Genomic DNA, 19,910 nt, shown 5'->3' on the forward strand with positions numbered 1-19,910 from the left:
CATTTGGTGAATGGTTACAAAGAGAAAGTTTTGTGGGTATCTTTCAGAAACAGAAGGGGAAAGACATAGGAGAACAGTGACTAGGGGAAGGAAAGGAGAAAGCACAAAGGGCAGAGGTAGAAGAGAGAGAAATAGGACGGAGAGGAAAGGAGTTAAGGACATGTCGGGGAAAGAAGCTAGAGAGAGGGCAGGAGGTCTTGAGGAAGGGAGAGGAACTGCGAGAGGAAGAAATGGTAAAAATTCACATCCGGGAGCCAGCGTCCAGCGCCCACGCTTCCAATATTATAACCCAAGATTACAGAACTAATAAGTGGTGACTGGAGTTGAACCCAGATCTCTTAACTCTTTTTGAGAGTCTTGATTTCATCAAAATGCCCCTTGACAATTCAGACATACAGAAAGAACTTCTTGCAGACTTTCCTTTCATTGATTCAGTGCATAGAAAACTATAAAACCATGTACAAATGAGGGTGGGAACTCATTTCTTGAACTATGCAGTTTACTCCATTCATTGAACTCAAAAGTAGTAATTAACCAGCTCCTTTGATTCTATATTTTGCTTTGCCTTTTGCGACTTTGCTCCTACGTGTCCTCCATCTCAGACAGTATCCTATAGGTTTGTTTCCTCTTAACGAGATATTCTGGAGGGAGATAACCTTTGCATTTTCAATGATTTCCCATAGATGGCACTTTGGTTAGAACTTGCGTTTTCTACTAAGTTTGTACATTCTAATAGGACCATGTGATGTACAACTTAGATATGAGGCATTTGAGTTAAGTCAAATGCAAAAAATAAATGGATTAATTTTTTTTTCAGGTACAAACTCTCATTTTATTTAGGCCAGCATGATTACAGTTTTATAACATGATTTCAGACTATAATGACATTACTGTGGTAATCCCGAGGAAGTCAATTGGATTTTATATACCAGCTATAATAATCAGTAATATTTTATAGCTATATGATGGCTGTTATGAATATTAATTGCCACTATCAACTGTTCCTGGACTGCCACCATTTATTTTCTATTCCTTTGGCTTTACAATGAAGGCTCTATAATGAAATCTACTTATTATTATCTATGCAAAGCAATTTTTAAAAACACCTTTAAAAAAATCTTTTGGATTACTCTAATTTTATCTTCCTATTTTTAATGAATGAACATCGTAGAAGTAGAATATTTTGGAGTTGGAGGTCAGATTCTACACTTCCATTACTCATATAACTTCAGCCAGTCTTTATCTGTACACATAAAATAGATTGTTTTCTGGTTGTTCTAAAGGAGGAAAAATTTTAAGGAAAAACTTGAATGGAAAGAAGAGTTAACACGTAAAAGAAATGAATCAGAAAAGTCTGGAAGATCAGGTAAGTTTCAGAATAAAATAATTATGTTTAAAATCAATAACTACATATTATCTTCTTGAATAAGACCTAGTCAATAATATTTAAGGAAAACTCTTTACAGTACTACTGTATATAAAAACAATACATCCCAACTATGACTATACCCTTTTTGTCAAAAAATTTTGTCAAAATGCCATATGATTTCACTCATATGTGGAATTTAAGATACAAAACAAATGAGCATAGGAAAAAAGAGAGAGAGAGAGAGAGAGAGACAAACCAAGAAACGGACTCTTAACTATAGAGAACAAACTGATGGTTACCAGAGGGGAGGTAGGTGGGGGGCTGGGTTAAATAGGTGATGGGGATTAAGGCATACACTTGTTCTGCTAAGCACCAGGTGTTGTATGTAAGTGTTGAATCACTAAATTGCACACCTGAAACTGATATTACTGATAATTGTACACCTGAAACTGATTATTACACTGTGTATTAACTGGAATTTAAATAAAAACAAAAATTTTTTTTTGTCAAAAATTTTTAGGGGCACCTGGGTGGCTCAGTCGGTTAAGTCTCTGCCTTCAGCTCAGGTCATGATCGTGGGGTCCTGGGATGGAGCCCCTCGTTGGGCTCCCTGCTCAGCGGGGAGTCTACTTCTTCCTCTCCCTCTGCCACTCCCCCCTCTACCCCACTTGTACTCTCTCAAAGAAATATATAAAAATCTTTAAAAAAATTTTTTTACAATAAGAAAACCAACAACCCAAGAAAAAATTGGGCAAAATATGTGAACAGACGCTTCACCTAGGAAAATATACAGATGGCACATAAGTATATGACAAAATGCTTAATATCATTTGTTTTGTCATTAGGGAATTGCAAATTCAAACAATAATGAGATATGACTACACCTCTATTAGAATGGCTAAAATTAAAAAAAAAACTGAGAATATTAAACAACACTAACCTGGCAAAGATGTGAAGCAACAGGGATATTCCTTCATCATCTGTAGGAATGCAAAATGGTATAACAGCTCTGGAATTCAGTTTGGCAGTTTTTTACAAAGCTAAACATAGACTTAGCATATGATTCAGCAATTGTGCTCCTAGGTATTTATCCAATTAAGTTGAAAATATGTCTACGCAGAAACCTGCACAGGAATGTTTATAGCAGCTTTATTTATAATTGCCAAAGCCTAGAAGCAATTAAGATGTCTTTCAACAGGCAATGAATAAACAAACTGTGGTACATCCATACAATATAATATTATTTAGTAGTAAAAATGAATGAGCTCTCAAGCTGCAGAAAGATATGGAGGAAACTTAAATGCATATTGCCAAGCGAACACAGTCAGTCTGGAAAGGCTGTATGATTCCAATTATATGATATTCTGGAAAAGGTAAAGTACAGAGACAATAAAAGAGATTGTGGTTGCCAAAGGTTCATGGGAGAGCAGAAGGAATGAATAGGTGAAGCTTGGGTAACTTTTACAGTGGTGAAACTCTTCTGTATGGTACTGTAATGGTGGATACACAACATTATGCATTAGCCAAAACCCATAGAATTCTACAACACAGACAGTGACTTGATGTGGACATATTTTAAAAAAATCATTTAGGAGGTTTGAAGATCCCAGGAAAAAAGCAATCTGAAAAGAGAATCTAATCGTATTACAAATGTATGAAACAGCCTCCCTGAAGGTGGTGGGGAAAAGGTACTGACCCAAGTAATGTTGGAAATGAATGTAACATGAAAGGCAAAAGGAACTGCACATAAATAATGTGCTCTAGTCTAGAGTTGTTTCCCACAGGAGTATGGGTTAACAATTCAGAGATGGCTATACATGTTTACTGGAATTGGACAATTAAATAAATGGATGGTTGATGGTAGGAGTCAGATATCTTACTGCTGGAGGGGAAATTGACAGATCAGCAAGGGGAGAAAGCTAGAATGATCTTTGTGGTAATGTATTAGAGTTGGAGACATCACTAAGAGCTCATGCGTAGAAACTTCATACAGGTAAGATGGTTACATATAGAAATATTTATAGATATGTGCATATACGTAGGTCAGTATACATGTATATCTTTGTCAGCTGACAGAGCCTTTAAAAAATGATACTCTGGGTCACCTGAGTGGCTCAGTCGGGTAAGCACCTGCCCTCGGCTCAGGTCATGATCTTGGGGTCCTGGGATCAAGTCCGGCATCAGGCTCCCTGTTCAGCAAGGAGTCTGCTTCTCCCTCTGCCCCTCCTCCAGCTTGTGCGCTTTCTCTCTCTCTCTCAAATAAATAAAAATCTTTTTTAAAAAATGATACTCTAATAGCAATGAGCACATCTAGCATTTAGTACAGGTTTCTAAAACCATTTTCCAATAAAAGGAAGAGGGATCTTAGAAGAAATGGTTGATTCTAGGACTGGGAAAGGAAATATATAAGAGGTGTCTGGAGCACCATGTAGTGCCAGAAAGGAAGGAAATGTTCAAAATAAAACAAACAACCCACAACCCACATCAATGGGGTTATGTCAAAGGGACACAAGATCCAACTGAAAGAGCTTCCAATGACCAAGGCAGAAGCAATCTAAGCAACAAAATAAAGTAGTATTGGATTATAATCCAAAGTTTAAAGAAGTATCCCTGAGTCCATATTGATATAGACAAATGATTGAATAAATTAACAAATTGGTGAGAAGAGACAAATCTCCCATACAGAAGTTCAAATAAGTTATGTAGATCCTTCACCTCAAAGGAGGGGTAGTGTAATTCCTCACTCTTTAAGTGTGGGCTCACATAGTGGCATTCCTTCCCAAAAGTACAGTGTGGAAAGTGGAAGGAAAGGGCAACTTTACAATGGAGAAACCTGAGAAACACTACCTCAGTCAGGTGATCAGGGTCAACTTCAACAGTCACAAATCATGTTGATAGAATGTACCCTTCATAGGATATGAAAATGGAACTTTACCTCTGCGATCTTCCTCTCAAAACCCATAACTCTGGTTTAATCATGCGAAAAACATCAGACCAATTCCAATAGCAGGGCATCCTATAATATACTTGACCAGAACTCCTCAAAATTCCTTGTATTTTTTTAATTTTTTGTTATTATTTTTTTTTAGAGAGAGAAAAAGAGAGCGAGTGGGTGGGGAGGAGCAGAGAGAGAGAGGGAATCCTAAGCAGACTCCATGCTCCGTGCAGAGCCCGATGTGGGGCTTGATCTCACAACCCTGAGATCACGACCTGTGCCAAAATCAAGAGTCGGATGCTTAACCAACTGAGCCATCCAGTGCCCCCAAACTCCTTGTTTTTACAAAGACCGTCTTAGAAACTGTCACAGCTACTGTGAGAAGCCTAAGGAGACACAATTACTAAATATAAGTTAGTATTCCGGGTGGGACCCTGGAATAGGAAAAGGACATTAGGGAAAAACTAAGGAAGCCTGAATAAACAATGGACTTTAGTTGATAATAATGTATCGATATTGGTTCATTAATTGTTAACAAATTACCACACTAATGTAGTTAATAGTAGAGGAAACCGTATAGAGGGGCTACATAAAGACTCTTTGTACTGGCTGCTCAATTTTTCTGTAAATCTAAGACAGTTCTAAAAAGTCAATTCTATTCATTAAAAAAATAGATGCATGTTATTTGCTAGGGACTATACTTGGATTAATTCTAATGTTACTTTATCTTATCCTCAAAACCAACTGTAAGAGATACACTACTAGTAAGTAAAAGCAGGGATTTAGCATATCTCAGTTTGGTTGCAAAGCCCACCGTCTTTTCACTAAATAAGCATTTCTCAAAATATGTCCAGTGGAACACTAAGCCCATTAAAATCTCTTGGGTGAAAAAAAAAAGACTTTTAAATAAATTACTTACCTGTTAAGTATATACGGGAAATTTGTCAGAGAGCTCCCTGGGACCTTTTAGGGATTCCTAATGGACATTAGTAAATAAAGGGTTCTGAGAAATCCTATAACAAGGAAACCTGTCTAACTTTGTAACGCAGTTTTTCCCAAACTTATTTTACACAGTATCCACTTTTCATGTAACTTTTACTCCATTGGCCTTGCTCCACTAGGTTGCCACTCTGGGGCTCTAGGAGACTGTGATGCGGTCTTCAGGCACTGTGTGTTCAAGCCCAGGTGAGTTGACAATCTGTGGCAGATACTGCTGCTTGCCTCCAAATATCCATTCACACTCTCTTCCTTAGTAACAAGCTCAATTTTTAGTTTGACAGCTTGTCAGCTAGCTAAAAGACTACATTTCCCAGCCTCCCATGCCTTGAGTACTAACTTGAGACCAAGTTCTGGCCAATGACACATGAGCTGACTTATCCAGGGACCTTTTACCAAGTATCCTTAAAAGATAGCGAGATCTCTCCTTCTGTCTCCCTTCTTTCTTCTTGCTGGTTGAAGTGCATATAGAGTAGCTGGAACTCTGACAGTTTTCTTGAACCGTGAAGTGGCATGGTAAGCATTATACAGCCACAAAATAGAAAAGGCCAAAATGCCTGACAGCCATGAAGCTACCCAGCCAGCTCTGGTGTTCTTACCTCCAGACTTCCTTTGCAAGAGAAGTACAAAGATATATACTCCCATCTTGTTTAAGCCACATCTGTGGACTTTTAATAATTAAAAAATGTGATATGTTGCTGATTTGGTTTGGTTGTTATGAGCAGCTTAAGTGAACCCTAAATGATACTCTTTCTGGTTTAAAATAAAACAGTCTCTGGGGTGCCTGGGTGGCTCAGTTGGTTAAGCGTCCAACTCTTGCTTTCAGTTCCGGTCATGATCTCAGGGTCATGAGATGAGCCCCACCTTGGGCTCCATGCTGGGCATGGAGCCTGCTTAAGATTCTCTTTCGGGGCACCTGGGTGGCTCAGCTAGTTAAGCTCAGGTCATGATCCCAGGGTCCTGGGATTGAGCCCTGTGTGGGGCTCCCTGTTGAGTTTCTCCCTCTTCCTCTGCCGCTCCCCCTGCTTGTGGTCTCTCTCTCTCTCTCTGTGTCAAATAAATAAAAACATTTTTTAAAAATAAATAAAATAAAGCAGTCTGAAGAAAATAATATGTAAGCAGAAAGAAATTCATTAAAGTGTTGATTATTTGAGTTTGGGGAGAGGAGATAGTCTTTCTTCGCTAATAATTGGCGCCCAGTTTCAATAAACCAAGCCCTTGGGAAGTCAGTGCTGGCAAGCTCTTCTTTCTTCAAGGATTAGCGCAGAACATCACCCTCTGTCAAAACTTCCATCCTTTCCCAGACACACTAAGATACTGCTATTCTAACTCCTACCACACCTCGAGTTACTTCCTCTAAAACAATTGACACACTGTGGTAATTGTCAATCTTCTGGTTAAAATTTACAACATAAAGACCGTTTCCTCTTATCTCCCATACCACAGGCCAGGAAAGTCGTTGAAGCTTAAGACATACTTGTGGATGAATGAATAAATGAATGGATGAATGAATGAATAAATGAATGAATAAAGAAACTTGCTTGAACATTCCAATTAGGTAAATATTTTCCTTTCCCTAAATCTCCTCTATCAGTGAGACAACAGGTATGTTGTTCCATGTGGTCTTTCTTCTAGCTTTTGGTCCTTCCACTTGAAGTGGTTTTTCCTGTGGACATTTCCCTTTTTACACTCGACATTTTACCCAGTGTAGAGTGACTACTTCTTTGTCCCTTATAAAGCCATGGCAAGTCCCTCTCAGGTCTCATGCCCAGGCCAGTATATAGAAGGGTGAGTTTGAAGGCTATTCTGACAGGGTGGAAATTCATCATGGCCCTTGGTGATTGGGCACAGCTTACCAGGGGACATAGGCCCATGAGAAATATGCTTCAGGGTTGGCCACATGGAAGATGGATAACTTCATGCTCCCAGTCTTCTCGGCTTTCTGAGCACAGACTTTCAAAAGTTGGTTGGACTGGGGGGCTGTGGGGAGATGTGGTAGGTCCCAGGAGGTCCGAAGACTCTTCAGTCAGCTTAGGTTCTCAGGTAGAACATTTTTGTGATCTTTGCAAGAGGCAGAATTCTGAACATGTTTAAGGCAGAGTCTAAGAAAACCCCTAATTTCAGTTCATCCTTCTCCACATGTATAGGTTCTTTTACCTACCAGTATAAAATATGCTTGAATGTTGCAATTGAGATAGGGATGTTCTATTTTCTCATTTTTTACCTGAAAGGGAAAGCGACAAATGCAGAATTTTGAATTTGGCTGCCTTTAGGGAGGGCAGGCAGTACACTTGGCTATGGACTCCCTCTACAGTCACCTAGAACTTTACATTTTGTATTACCTGCCTAACACTGTAGGTATTTGCATTTGGGAATCTCTGCAAATAAAAATTGATTTCAGAACATTCCAGGTCTTTTTAAAAAATTTTTTTTGAGAGAAAGAGGAGCAGAGTGAGAGGGAGAGAGAGAATCTTAAGCAGGCTCCATGCCCAGTGTGGAGCCCAATGTGGGGCTTGATCCCACAACGCTGAGATCATGACCTGAGCCAAAATCAAGAGTGGGACACTTAACCAACTGAGCTACCCAGGGGAAGGATCATTTTAAGAGGAAGAAATGGAATGGCACTTCCTCCGCCTGCATGTTTGTTGGACTGCTAGAGATTCATTTGGGTGATCCTGTAGTTCTTTTTGAAAACACCAACAATGTTTGTTTGGTGAGCCATTAGCACTGTAGTGTAAGTTAACTCAATCACATTGCCTGGGTGTCAGAAAACACCTAAGCAAGATCAGCTGAATGAGGGAACAAGATTTTTAGTTATTCTGGAGCTTGGAGTGCTCTGGGAAATGAGGTAGACCTGGACATGGATCTAGATCACTGATCTCCACGGAACAAAGGTGCTAGAGCTGAAGGAGGCCAGCAGAAAGGAGGGGTTGCTTCAAGTTCAACTCCAACACTGCCTAAACAAGGGGAAGCTAAATTTCTTAAACATATAATATGTGCCAGGAATTGTGAAAGTCAATTCATGTATATGATCACACTTAATTCTCCCAACGAAACTTGTGTTATTTTCCCCCACTTTACAGATTAAGAACAAAATAAAATCAAGCCCCAGAAGCTTGGCAAGAGAGAATAACTTGCCCAAGTCAGCTGATTAGTGACGGAGCCAAGATTGATTGAACCCAGATTTGTTTTCTTCTAAACAAAGCCTTCCTTGACACAGTGGTGTTTTTGGACTAGAACCTAGCCTTTCCATATAAGAGCATTTCTATGTGGAAACACCTGTCAAAGTCTTGAATTATAAGTGAAATTCTGAAATGCACCCTATGTTTTATTTTTTTATTTTTTTTTTTTAAGATTTTATCCATTCATTTGACAGAGATAAACACAGCGAGAAAGGGAACACAAGCAGGGGGAGTGGGAGAGGGAGAAGCAGGCTTCCCGCAGAGCGGGGAGCCCGATGTGGGGCTCGATCCCAGGACCCCGGGATCATGACCTGAGCCGAAGGCAGATGCTTAACGACTGAGCCACCCAGGCGCCCCTCACCCTGTGTTTTAAATGGAGGTTGTCTAGGGGCACCTGAGTGGCTCAGTTGTTAAGCGTCTGCCTTCGGCTCAGGTCATGGTCCCAGGGTCCTGGGATCCAGCCCCTCATTGGGCTCCCTGCTTCGTGGGGGGCCTTCTTCTCCCTCTCCCACTCCCCCTGCTTGTGTTCCCTCTCTCGCTGTCTCTCTCTCTCTGTCAAATAGATAAAAATTAAAAAATCTTTTAAAAATAAATAAGTAAATAAATGGAGGTTGTCTATGTTCATTCCGAGAGTAATGCTGCTATTTGTTCCGGGATGGAAAGGGGGTTCTTCATAATATATAGAATTGGCCTGATGGGCTCCTTATATCAGCACTTGCTTTTCAGATGATCTCCCTGCAAATATGCTGGTGTTTTCCAAACAAACATATGCCCGGGTGTTATTTAATTAACCATGGAGTTATGCACATTGTGAAATTCAAGTTTACATATGTTTTCAAACAACATATTTTAAATCAAATTATTTGCAACTAGAAGAGGAAGCTCATTTATTCATCATTCATTTAACTAATATCCGTAGAGCATCTCCTCTGTGCCCGGCGCTGCAAGTAGGACACGGCCACAGCAGCGAACCAGAGAATCTCTTTCCTCAAAGAGATCATGTCTTCTGGAAACTTCTTCAACAAAGTTTGAGATGTTTTTATCATGGTGTCCCTGTGGAGTAAAACTTCAAAAATTCATTGTATTGAGAAGAAAAGGCATGGAAATAGCCTTTCCATCACATAAAATAGAAATCACTTCTAGATTTTCCTGCTCATCTGGTGCACTTAAAAATTTCCTTGGATGAACGCCTGTTATTCAATCAGAAATTCCACTTTTCCACTGTACGGGGTGTATTACAAATCACAAAAGGAGAAATATGGGCATGTTCTTCAGCAGGCCACAGCCTGATTGGAGGAGACCAGACAGGCTAAAATAAGGAAACTTTAGGTCAGGTATTGGCAAACATTCTGCAAGGGGCTAGATACTGATTTTCAATTTTCCTTTTCGCAGGCCATATGGTCTCTATTGCAACTACCCGGCTGAGCCATTGTAGCATGAAAGCAAGCATAAACAGTATGTAAATGAATGAGTGTGGCTGTGCTCAAATAAAGTCTCATTTACAGGAACAGGTGGCAGGCTGAATTTGACCACCAGGCCCTAGTTTGCTGACCGCGCCTGCTCAGGTGAAGGTACTTTTGCTCTACCTACCCTCCCCTACCTACCTCCTGTGGACGGTCAACATGGTGGCACATGCAGGAATCCTCTTCCTTCCTCGCCAGGGGATGTGTGTCCTTCCCAAAGAGACAAGGCCATCTCATCTACCCAGATAGATAAGCCATGCTTATGAGAGTGACTTTCTGAGTTGATGCCTTCCTATGCCAGACCATTTGAAAAACACCCATAAGCCCACATTTCAAAATTAAAATATGAAATTAAAATTAAAATGACCTATGGTTGGTGAAGAAAAGTGGGGACCCCGCTGCCAATGGGAACTAGACTAGGCCTAGCCTTAGGAGAGGCAGACGATGAGAGCAGGCGGGATGACCTGATGGGGCAAAGGGCACGCCTTGGCATGAATGAAGACAGCAGGAGGTTTCTATGGGAAGAGAAGGATGGCATTTTAATTTGACTCGAAAAACAAGTGGGTGCCATGTCAGGTGGAGAGACAAACCCAATGTAATAATAATAAGAGTGGAGTCAGAAAGGGGCTGGAGTCTGGAAGCCAAAAGGTATCTAGACCAAAAGTCCAGACCGTGGCGTGGGATGCTGGAAGTTTACGCTCAGGTCTAGGCTGTGGCTTACTGCTGGGGAAGAGCAAAGACCTTGGGGAACTGCCAATGTGAAGTCGAAGAAGGGAGAAAGATTGGAGGCTAATAAACCATAACCTGGCCATCTGTACATACAGGGCTGGGTGATGTAATCTTGATTTGGGCACTTTGCATCCAGAGCAGAAGTGAGCCGAACACCCTAATCTTTAGACTGGCATCTTATGTAAGCTGCAGAGGCAGCTAAGGTCATAATCCTAAACTGGGTACCTGCACACACGCAGCAGACCACCTCCAGCCGGCCCGGTATTGTGTCTGGCCAGCAAGCCTAGATACTGCCTGCCAGTCAGCAGCCCTCAGAAGCTGCGCTTTCCTAATACAGGACAGACACAGTTCCCAGTGTCTTGTCTTTCAGAGACCTGCTCCGTTTCCCCTGCCCTGAACCTGACCCCTGGAGTTGAAATTGTCCTGGATATGTCCCCATGTCCATTTGGTGCTCAGTATTTGTTGTAATAGCGTTCTTCTTTTCTCTACAGGTATTTCCACATTTTTCATGTTTCCATAACTTCTTCTTCTTCTTTTTTTTTTTTTTGCATTTCCATGTCGTGCTTCTCTTTAACATCTACCCTATTATAATGACCCACTTTCCCCACGATCTGGTTCAATTAGGCCCAACAAGTATTTATTGAGTGTTTGCAATGTCCAGACACGGTCTTAGCCTTTGGAGATATAATAATGAATAAGATACTGTATTTCTCTCCAGTGAGTTCACAATCAAATGGGATGAATTTACGGTTGATACAGAAAGATAGTTGTCTGGGGCCTGTGGATGGCTCAGTGGGTTAAGTGTCTGCCTTCGACTCAGGTCGTGATCTCTGTATCCTGGGATTGAGCCCCTCTGAGTCTGCTTCTCCCTCTCCCTCTGCCCCACCCCCGTGTTCTCGCAAATAAATAAATAAAGTCTTTTTTTTTTTAAGATTTTGTATTTATTTATTTGACAGAGAGAGACACAGTGAGAGAGGGAACACAAGCAGGGGGAGTGGGAGAGGGAGAAGCAGGCTTCCCGCGGAGCAGGGAGCCCGATGCGGGGCTCGATCCCAGGACCCTGAGATCATGACCTGAGGGAAGGCAGACGCCTAACCCACTGAGCCATCCAGGTGCCCCTAAATAAATAAAATCTTTAAAAAAAGAAAGAGACTTGTCTGTCATGTATTAGACATTGTTAAGGACGCACGCACCATTGTAATAGTAGGAGTTTCTTTTAAAGCATTGATAATATTAAGATCTTACATTTGCATAAGCAGAATTATAAGCTGAAAGGCCTTCAGGCCAGGCAATTATATAAATTAATGAATCCTACCAGGTGTTAAATCTGTTGGGGACTGTCACTCATCTGAAGGCACCCAAATTTCAAAACATAAAAATACTGTTCTGTCACAACCAAGCCTGTCTCTGGGCTATGTGATTGAGATCATTGGCTTAGTGCCTTAGTTTTTATGACATGAACTCATATGTTTTCATCTGACCAGCAAAATAAACTGTAAGGCAGCCTGGATAGGCATTATTATGCTTACTTTACAAACAAGGAAACTGATGTTATAGTCCCCTTCAATCTGCCTGTGTGAAGTTACACCTATTATTCTGATAAAATAATCTAAGGTAGCTTTTCCTCTGCAGGGCTGCGGCGGTAGCAGTTGCGTTGCTGGTCTCTCTGAACTATCCAATTCCATCCTTGTCGCCGCGGCGACACCCGCACTCGCCGCTGCCATGACTGAGCAGATGACACTTCGTGGCACCCTCAAGGGCCACAATGGCTGGGTGACTCAGATCGCAACCACTCCCCAGTTCCCGGACATGATACTGTCCGCCTCTCGAGATAAGACCATCATCATGTGGAAGCTGACGAGGGATGAGACTAACTATGGCATCCCGCAGCGTGCTCTTCGGGGTCATTCCCACTTTGTTAGTGACGTGGTCATCTCCTCAGATGGCCAATTTGCCCTCTCGGGCTCCTGGGATGGAACTCTTCGTCTTTGGGATCTCACAACGGGTACCACCACACGCAGATTTGTAGGACATACCAAGGATGTGCTGAGTGTGGCCTTCTCCTCCGACAACCGGCAAATTGTTTCTGGCTCCCGAGATAAAACTATCAAGTTGTGGAATACTCTGGGTGTATGCAAATATGCTGTCCAGGATGAGAGCCATTCGGAGTGGGTATCTTGTGTCCGATTTTCACCCAATAGCAGCAATCCCATTATTGTGTCCTGTGGCTGGGACAAGCTGGTCAAGGTATGGAATTTGGCAAACTGCAAGCTGAAGACCAATCACATCGGCCACACGGGCTACCTGAACACTGTAACTGTCTCTCCAGATGGATCCCTCTGCGCTTCTGGAGGGAAGGATGGCCAAGCCATGCTGTGGGATCTCAACGAAGGCAAGCACCTTTATACACTTGGTGGTGGGGACATCATCAATGCCCTCTGCTTCAGTCCTAACCGATACTGGCTCTGTGCTGCCACGGGCCCCAGCATCAAGATCTGGGACTTGGAAGGCAAGATCATTGTAGATGAACTAAAGCAAGAAGTTATCAGTACCAGCAGCAAGGCAGAGCCACCCCAGTGTACCTCTCTGGCCTGGTCTGCTGATGGCCAGACTCTGTTTGCCGGCTACACAGACAACCTGGTGCGTGTGTGGCAGGTGACCATTGGCACCCGCTAGAAATATGGCAGAGCTCTAGGAATAAAACATTGGTTTTCTGACTTTAAAAAAAATAATAATAATCTAGGGTATTTATCAGGATAGCAACTGGTCTCTGAGGGAGGCTTCCTCTAGTGCCTTTCAGCATAGCGTGTGTGTAAGAGTGTACAATGCTGAATGTGACTTTGCTTGTCCAGAGCCAGGATTCTGAGCCCTGACCTCTTTAATTGCTGTGCTTAAACATGGGTCAATGAAAATAGACTCTTAGGGCCACCCAGCCTTAGGAATTACTTGGCCTACAGAATAGGGTTCTTGGTACTTGTCTATGAGCACCCTGGATGGAATCATCATTCTCTTCTACCACCCAGGGAAGATAAGGCAGGAGACCACCAATCACGGTGTTTAGTGTGTTAATGGACTCAGGCTTGAAGCATCTCTGTGAAAGAAACTGCTGGATGTCTGATCCTGTGGTTGGCAAGACAGAAGGGCATGGCGGATGGGATGAGTTCAGTCCCTCTTTCTGAATGTTGCTTTTGAAGCTCCCAGCAATAGTTGCACTCCAAAGGAAAGGAAGCATGTAATGTGTAAAAACCTAAAACGTTCTGCTGCTCCTGGGTTAGTCTTCAAAAGAGAAAATCGCATGTCCAGCACATTTTTGTATGCTCTTTGGGAAAAAGACTTAATTTATCTCTGTAAACTCCCAGATGGGTATCTCTTCTGCAGTAGCTGTTCAATAAACATTAGTTGAATTGGATTTCCTTTTCTGTGTGATCTTCTGAATGCAATGTAACCCCTGGCCAGAATAGTAAGGTATTCCAAGGCTCCACATCCTAATAGCAGTCATGCCGGGGAAAAGGTGAATGATTGAAATTGGCTGAGAGAAGATGGCAGGCCAGATGGACTTCCACCTGGAAGAGGACCCCATGAGCAAAAGACCCTAAGAGCACTGAAACCAAGGACTTTCAGTCTCCAAGGAGGATTGATCCCAGGTCTGAAGAAAGGATGAACAGTGGTGTGAAGAGAACTCTTATCCAGGACTAATGATGTGAATTGTCATTAAGGAAGCATCCCAGGCTGGGTTCCGTGGGGAGCAGAATCTTAAATTCAGAATCTGAGCAGAAGCACGCATATGTTTGTTAAAAAGAGTCCTTAAGGATCAATACCTGTCGAAGGTAGAGGACGGAAGCAGGACTGGAAGAGGGGAGACGTGGAGCTTCAATGTAGCCCAATGACAGCCTTGGCTGACTGGAAGGAGAACTCGACCCGGAATGGATCTTCAAATTTAGCCCAAGGTGTGCCAGGATAGCCAGGCTTTTACACTTCCTCACTAACTGATTATCATATGTGGGCTTCCCTGGGAAGGGGCATGACCTTGGGCAAAGCCACTCTCTGCAGGCAATCCCTGGAAGGGTGGACAGCTGAAGGCCATCTGCAGCTAGCACTCCCAGCAACTAGTACAACCAACCCTTCATTGAAGAGGGATCTGGGCAGTGCCTCACAGCAGCTACCACAGTGCCGCTCGGATTCCCCTTGTTTATATTTATTCTGGAAGCAGCTCTTCCTGGAGGAACTTTGCAGAGAAGGTTAGGGGGTGAGTAATGCCCCTGCCACTCCAGCTGAGTTCAAGGCTACAACTGATACTTGTGCTTACAGTCAATTGCCTTTGCCAGGATGGCGACTCCCCTTCTTACTTGATGGTCCCTTGGCTCAAGGATCCATGGCAGTCATAGTTTATAATTCAATGGGACTTTTCCTTTGTCCCCTGGTGGAACTCTTCCCCCTTTTGGAATTAGAACTTCTAAGCCTGCAGAGGTCAGAGTTGCATGGATAGGAAACACCAATGCCTCACATGGAAAACAATGGGAGTTACTTGGGAGTGATGGCAAGCAGAGCCAACTCTTCTTTTCACCCCTTGGTTCCTGGACCCATTTATTTTTCCCACCGAAGATACAACACTCCATTAAGTTTTTTGACTCAGAGTGTATATTGCTTACTTCCATTCTTGTAAAGTATTATCTCCAAGCTTGCATGTTATCTACGCCTTTAATAGGATGTTCCAATGCTCTCTCGGGCCATTAGCTTCTGGGTCCCATGGTTAAAGGCCTATTTTACTCCTCTCCTGTGAATTCAATTTTTAAAAAAGATTTTATTTATTCATTTATTTGAAAAAGAGAGCGTGCAAGCACACGAGTGAGCACAAACAGGGGGGACGAGTAAAGGGAGAGGGACAAGTATACCCGGAATTGAGTGCAGAGCCTGATGTAGGGCCAGATCTCAGGACCCTGAGATCCATGACCTGAGCTGAAGGCAAGATGCTTAACTGAGTGAGCCACCTAGCCACCTCTCATATTTACATTTTAGAAAGAGAACTCTTAGGGCATTATGGAAGAAGGGTTCAGTCAACCATACATTCATTTACTTGATGAATATTCATTGAGTTCCTATTATCCACTTACAAAGGGGAGAGATTGGAAGCAGAGAGAACAGCATTCAAGCAGGTGGTGGTTGAAGCCATGAGAATGAATGGGATCGTGCAGAGTCTGTGTGCAAGGGTAAGGCAAGGTACGTAAGAATCAAACCCGAGGATTCATTGACATTTAATGGACAGGCAGAACATGCCCTACAGAACCTGGGTGAACTGCAGAAGGCTTAATATCAGCAGGTCCAAAATCCCCCTTGTATATCTTTTCCTCTTACTCTCTCTCTTTTTTTTTTAAGATTTTATTTTTAAATAATCTCTACACTCAATGTGGGGCTCGAACTCACAACCTGGAGATCAAGAGTTGCACACTCCACCAACTGAGCCAGCTAGGCACACTTCCTCTTTCTCTTATATCCTTTATAAGCATCCCATTCTCTGAGCTGGAAACCTGAAAGTCATTCATGTCACACCCTCACCCTCATCCTCGACATCCAACTGGTGGCAAAGGCCCTTTCTTAAAAAGTAAGCTCTACGTCGAACATGGAGCTTGAATCAGGACCCTGAGAACCGATCCTGAACTCAGGTGCCCCCATGGCTAAGGCCCTTTAATTCTTCCTGTGACCCATCTGTATTCCCACCCTCCACCCCCATCTCCGTTTAATCTTGTGTCACCCCTCACCTAGAAGTGACATTGGCCTCCTTACTGTCTGAAGCCAGCTAATGGAACTGGAGGAAATCTGGTGTGAGCAGTCTCAGAGGAACACACATTGACGTGGGAGGTCTTGAGGCAGTGCCAAAAGGGGGCTTGTAACCAGTTATTACTCTGTGAGATTTCCTACAAAATGACAGATCTTAGTCAGAATATAGGCTGTGTATCAAAAGGACATGAGCCAGGAGGAAAGTCAATTGGTGTGGCAGTTGAGAGGAGCTAGGTTGGAAACCAGATATACACACACACCACTTGCATCCTGATGTTCTTCTCAAGTGTGTTTTATTACCTATGGGATCGAGAGCCAGATTTTATTTTATTTTTTAATTTTTATTTTTTTATTGTTATGTTAATCACCATATTACATCATTAGTTTTTGATGAAGTGTTCCATGATTCATTGTTTGTGCATAACACCCAGTGCCCCATGCAGAACGTGCCCCCTTGAATACCCATCGCCAGGCTAACCCATCCCCCCACCCTCCTCCCCTCTAGAACCCTCAGTTTGTTTTTCAGAGTCCATCATCTCTCATGGTTCGTCTCCCCCTCTGACTTACTCCCCCTCATTCTTCCCCTCCTGCTATTTTCTTCTTTTTCTTTTTTCTTAACATATGTTGCATTATTTGTCACAGAAGTACAGATCGGCGACTCAACAGTCTTGCACAATTCACAGCGGAGAGCCAGATTTTAAAGAAACTGAGCTGAGTGAGATGTTAATGGATCTCTTTGCCCCCAGTCTGTCCTTCAAACTTGGGGCATGGGAGGTGATCCAGTAATAGTCTCCACTCTGCTATAAGATTAATTTTCCTAAACCACAAATTTTATTGTATCATTCTCTGGCTTAAAATACTTGAGTGGTCCCTACTACCTTCAGCAAGGGTTCTTAACCTGAAGATTTGGGTAGGGGGTGGGAAATGGGGAAAGGAAATCTATGAATCATCCTGGAATGTTTTTTTGCAGTGTGGTATGTGTGCGCTTCCTCAGGCTAAGAATTGCTGACCAGTTGGATAAAATGCAAACTCCACCTGACCTGCATCAACCCTTCTTGTCTCCTTATCTTTAGTTAACCTCCAAGTTTTTGATCTCTGTTCTAGCCAAATTAAACCAATTGCTCCTCTCCAGTATTCATGTATCACTCCATGCTTTTGCACAGGTGCTTTGCCCTTCTGGAGCTTTCTCGTTTGCCTGTGAGACTTCTAATTGTTCCTCACGACTCAACTAAAACATCAAATACTCTCTGGAACTTTCATTTGACTCTCCCTGGCAGAGGTAGACTCTCCTAAGCATTTAGACATGTTTCCATATCTGAACCTAACACACATGTATACAAATGTCTTTCTTCTTGGCTAAACTTTGGGCTTCTTTTTGGAGGGATGGAGGGGCAGAAGAAAGAGGGAGAGAGGGAATCCCAAGCAGGCTCCACACTCAGCATGGAGCCCGATGCAGGGATCCATCTCATGACCCTGAGATCATGACCTGAGCCAAAATCAAGAGTCAGATGCTCAACCGACTGAGCCACACAGGTGCCCCAACTTTGGGCTTCTTTTTTTTTTTTTAAGATTTTATTTATTTATTTTACAGGGAGAGACTCAGCGAGAGAGGGAACACAAGCAGGGGAGTGGGAGAGGGAGAAGCAGGCTCCCCACTGAGCAGGGAGTCCAATGCAGGGCTCGATCCCAGGACCCTGGGATCATGACCTGAGCCGAAGGCAAATGCTTAACGACTGAGCCACCCAGGCGCCCCTCAACTTTGGGCTTCTTGATGGTAGAAATCACGTCTCTTTCATCTTCATGTTCTCATTATCTCTACCTTCATGTCTTTTTTTTTTTAAGATTTTATCTATTTATTTGAGAGAGAGCACGAGCAGGGGGAGAGGCAGAGGGAGAAGGAGAAGCAGACTCCCCGCTGAGTGGGGAGCCCTACATAGGACTCGATCCCAGGACCCTGAGATCAGGAGCTGAGCTGAAGGCAGATGCTTAACCGACTAAGCCACCCAGGCACCCCGAGAGTCTGTGTCCTAATGAATATTTGAAGAATGAAAGAGTAGTTCCAACATGTTTGCATGTTGAGGAGTCTTGCAATTATATTGAGTTATCTATAAAGATAATGGCCAGGGGCACCTGGCTGGCTCAGACTGAAGAGCATGCGACTCTTGATCTTGGGATCTACACTTTGGGTATAGGGATTACTAAAAAAGATAAATAAACTTAGAAAAAAAGATAATGCTCAGCTTCTGGATGTCAATTCAACAGAAATGGAACTACTCAATGGTACTTTTTGCCATGAGCCATTACAAAAACACCATTTTTCATTTATGTTCTTTACAAGTTATTTACATTTGAATTTGAATCAGAAATGTTGTTTTCTTAATCAACTCATTAGACCATAACAGTTTAAACTCTAGCTGCTGCTTTTTAGAAACCACAACCATAACTATCATTTTACCATCAATAATGTTCAACAGGTTTCTCCAAACCTACCGGCAGGTTAACACTATTCCTGTGTAGAACTGAATACTGGTTATGACGTGATTGACTCAAGCTTGGAATGAAAACTGGACTTTGTTACACTCAATATTAAATGAGAAGGAAAAAAGTTCCATATATGGGCAAATATCTTCACTCTAGTAGAAGCATCTCAAATCTTAATACTTTAGATTTCCTTTTTAAACATGACTTTTAGGGGCACCTGGGTGATGCAATCGGTTAAGCATCAACTCTTGGTTTCAGCTCAGGTTGTGATCTCAGGGTCTTGAGATGGAGTCCCATGTTGGGCTCTGTGCTCAGCATGGAGTCTGCTGGAGATCCTCTCTCTCCCTCTGCCCCTTCCTCTGCTCATGCTCTCTCTCTCTCTCTCTAAAACAAATAAATCTTTAAAAAAAATGAGAAGAAAAAAATAAACACAACTTTTAAAATTATTCTTATATCCAACTAAGATACAGTGTAAGTATTTAAAGAGCACATCTACTTGTGACTGATGAATAAAGTGTTTCTAAACAAAATAAATAAAGCTTTCCATTTTAGCCTAATTTTCACATAGTTCTCACCTTTTGCTTAGAGAAATTTCAGATCCTAAATATAAATTGCAAAGGAAAGGAGAGAGGAGCCAAGGAAGAGGTGAAGGAGGAAGGGATACTATATCACCTGGCTTTATAGGAAACAAACTTCCTTGAACTTTACATACACGTGGAAAATCATTTTAAGCACATGATTACATAAAAAGTTAAAGATACAGTTTTTTTCTCAAGCTCCTTTTACTGGTGTGGTAAGAATCCGAGAGATATTCTGAGTTAAAAAACCAAACAAAAACCGTACGTAAGAAGATGGTTTGTACAAGCAGTTAATCCAACCGTGTGTCTTTACTAGAATTTAGGAGATCTATTCGGGTGCTACTAAATCTGGAGCCGATGGCCCAAGGTAACCGCACCCAGCTGCTTCTCCTGCTTATGAAG

At 42.4% G+C, this 19,910-nt stretch overlaps 1 pseudogene; it reads left to right on the forward strand.

Annotated features, from left to right (window-relative positions):
- The first annotated feature begins 12,298 nt into the window (after positions 1–12,298).
- LOC114220703 (small ribosomal subunit protein RACK1 pseudogene) lies at positions 12,299–13,391 on the forward strand (annotated as a pseudogene).
- The last annotated feature ends 6,519 nt before the right edge of the window (positions 13,392–19,910 follow it).

Source organism: Eumetopias jubatus, unplaced genomic scaffold, assembly GCF_037043125.1.
Source record: "Eumetopias jubatus isolate StellerSeaLion01/CBP00866 unplaced genomic scaffold, mEumJub1_p1.0 scaffold_14, whole genome shotgun sequence".
NCBI lineage: Eukaryota > Metazoa > Chordata > Mammalia > Carnivora > Otariidae > Eumetopias > Eumetopias jubatus.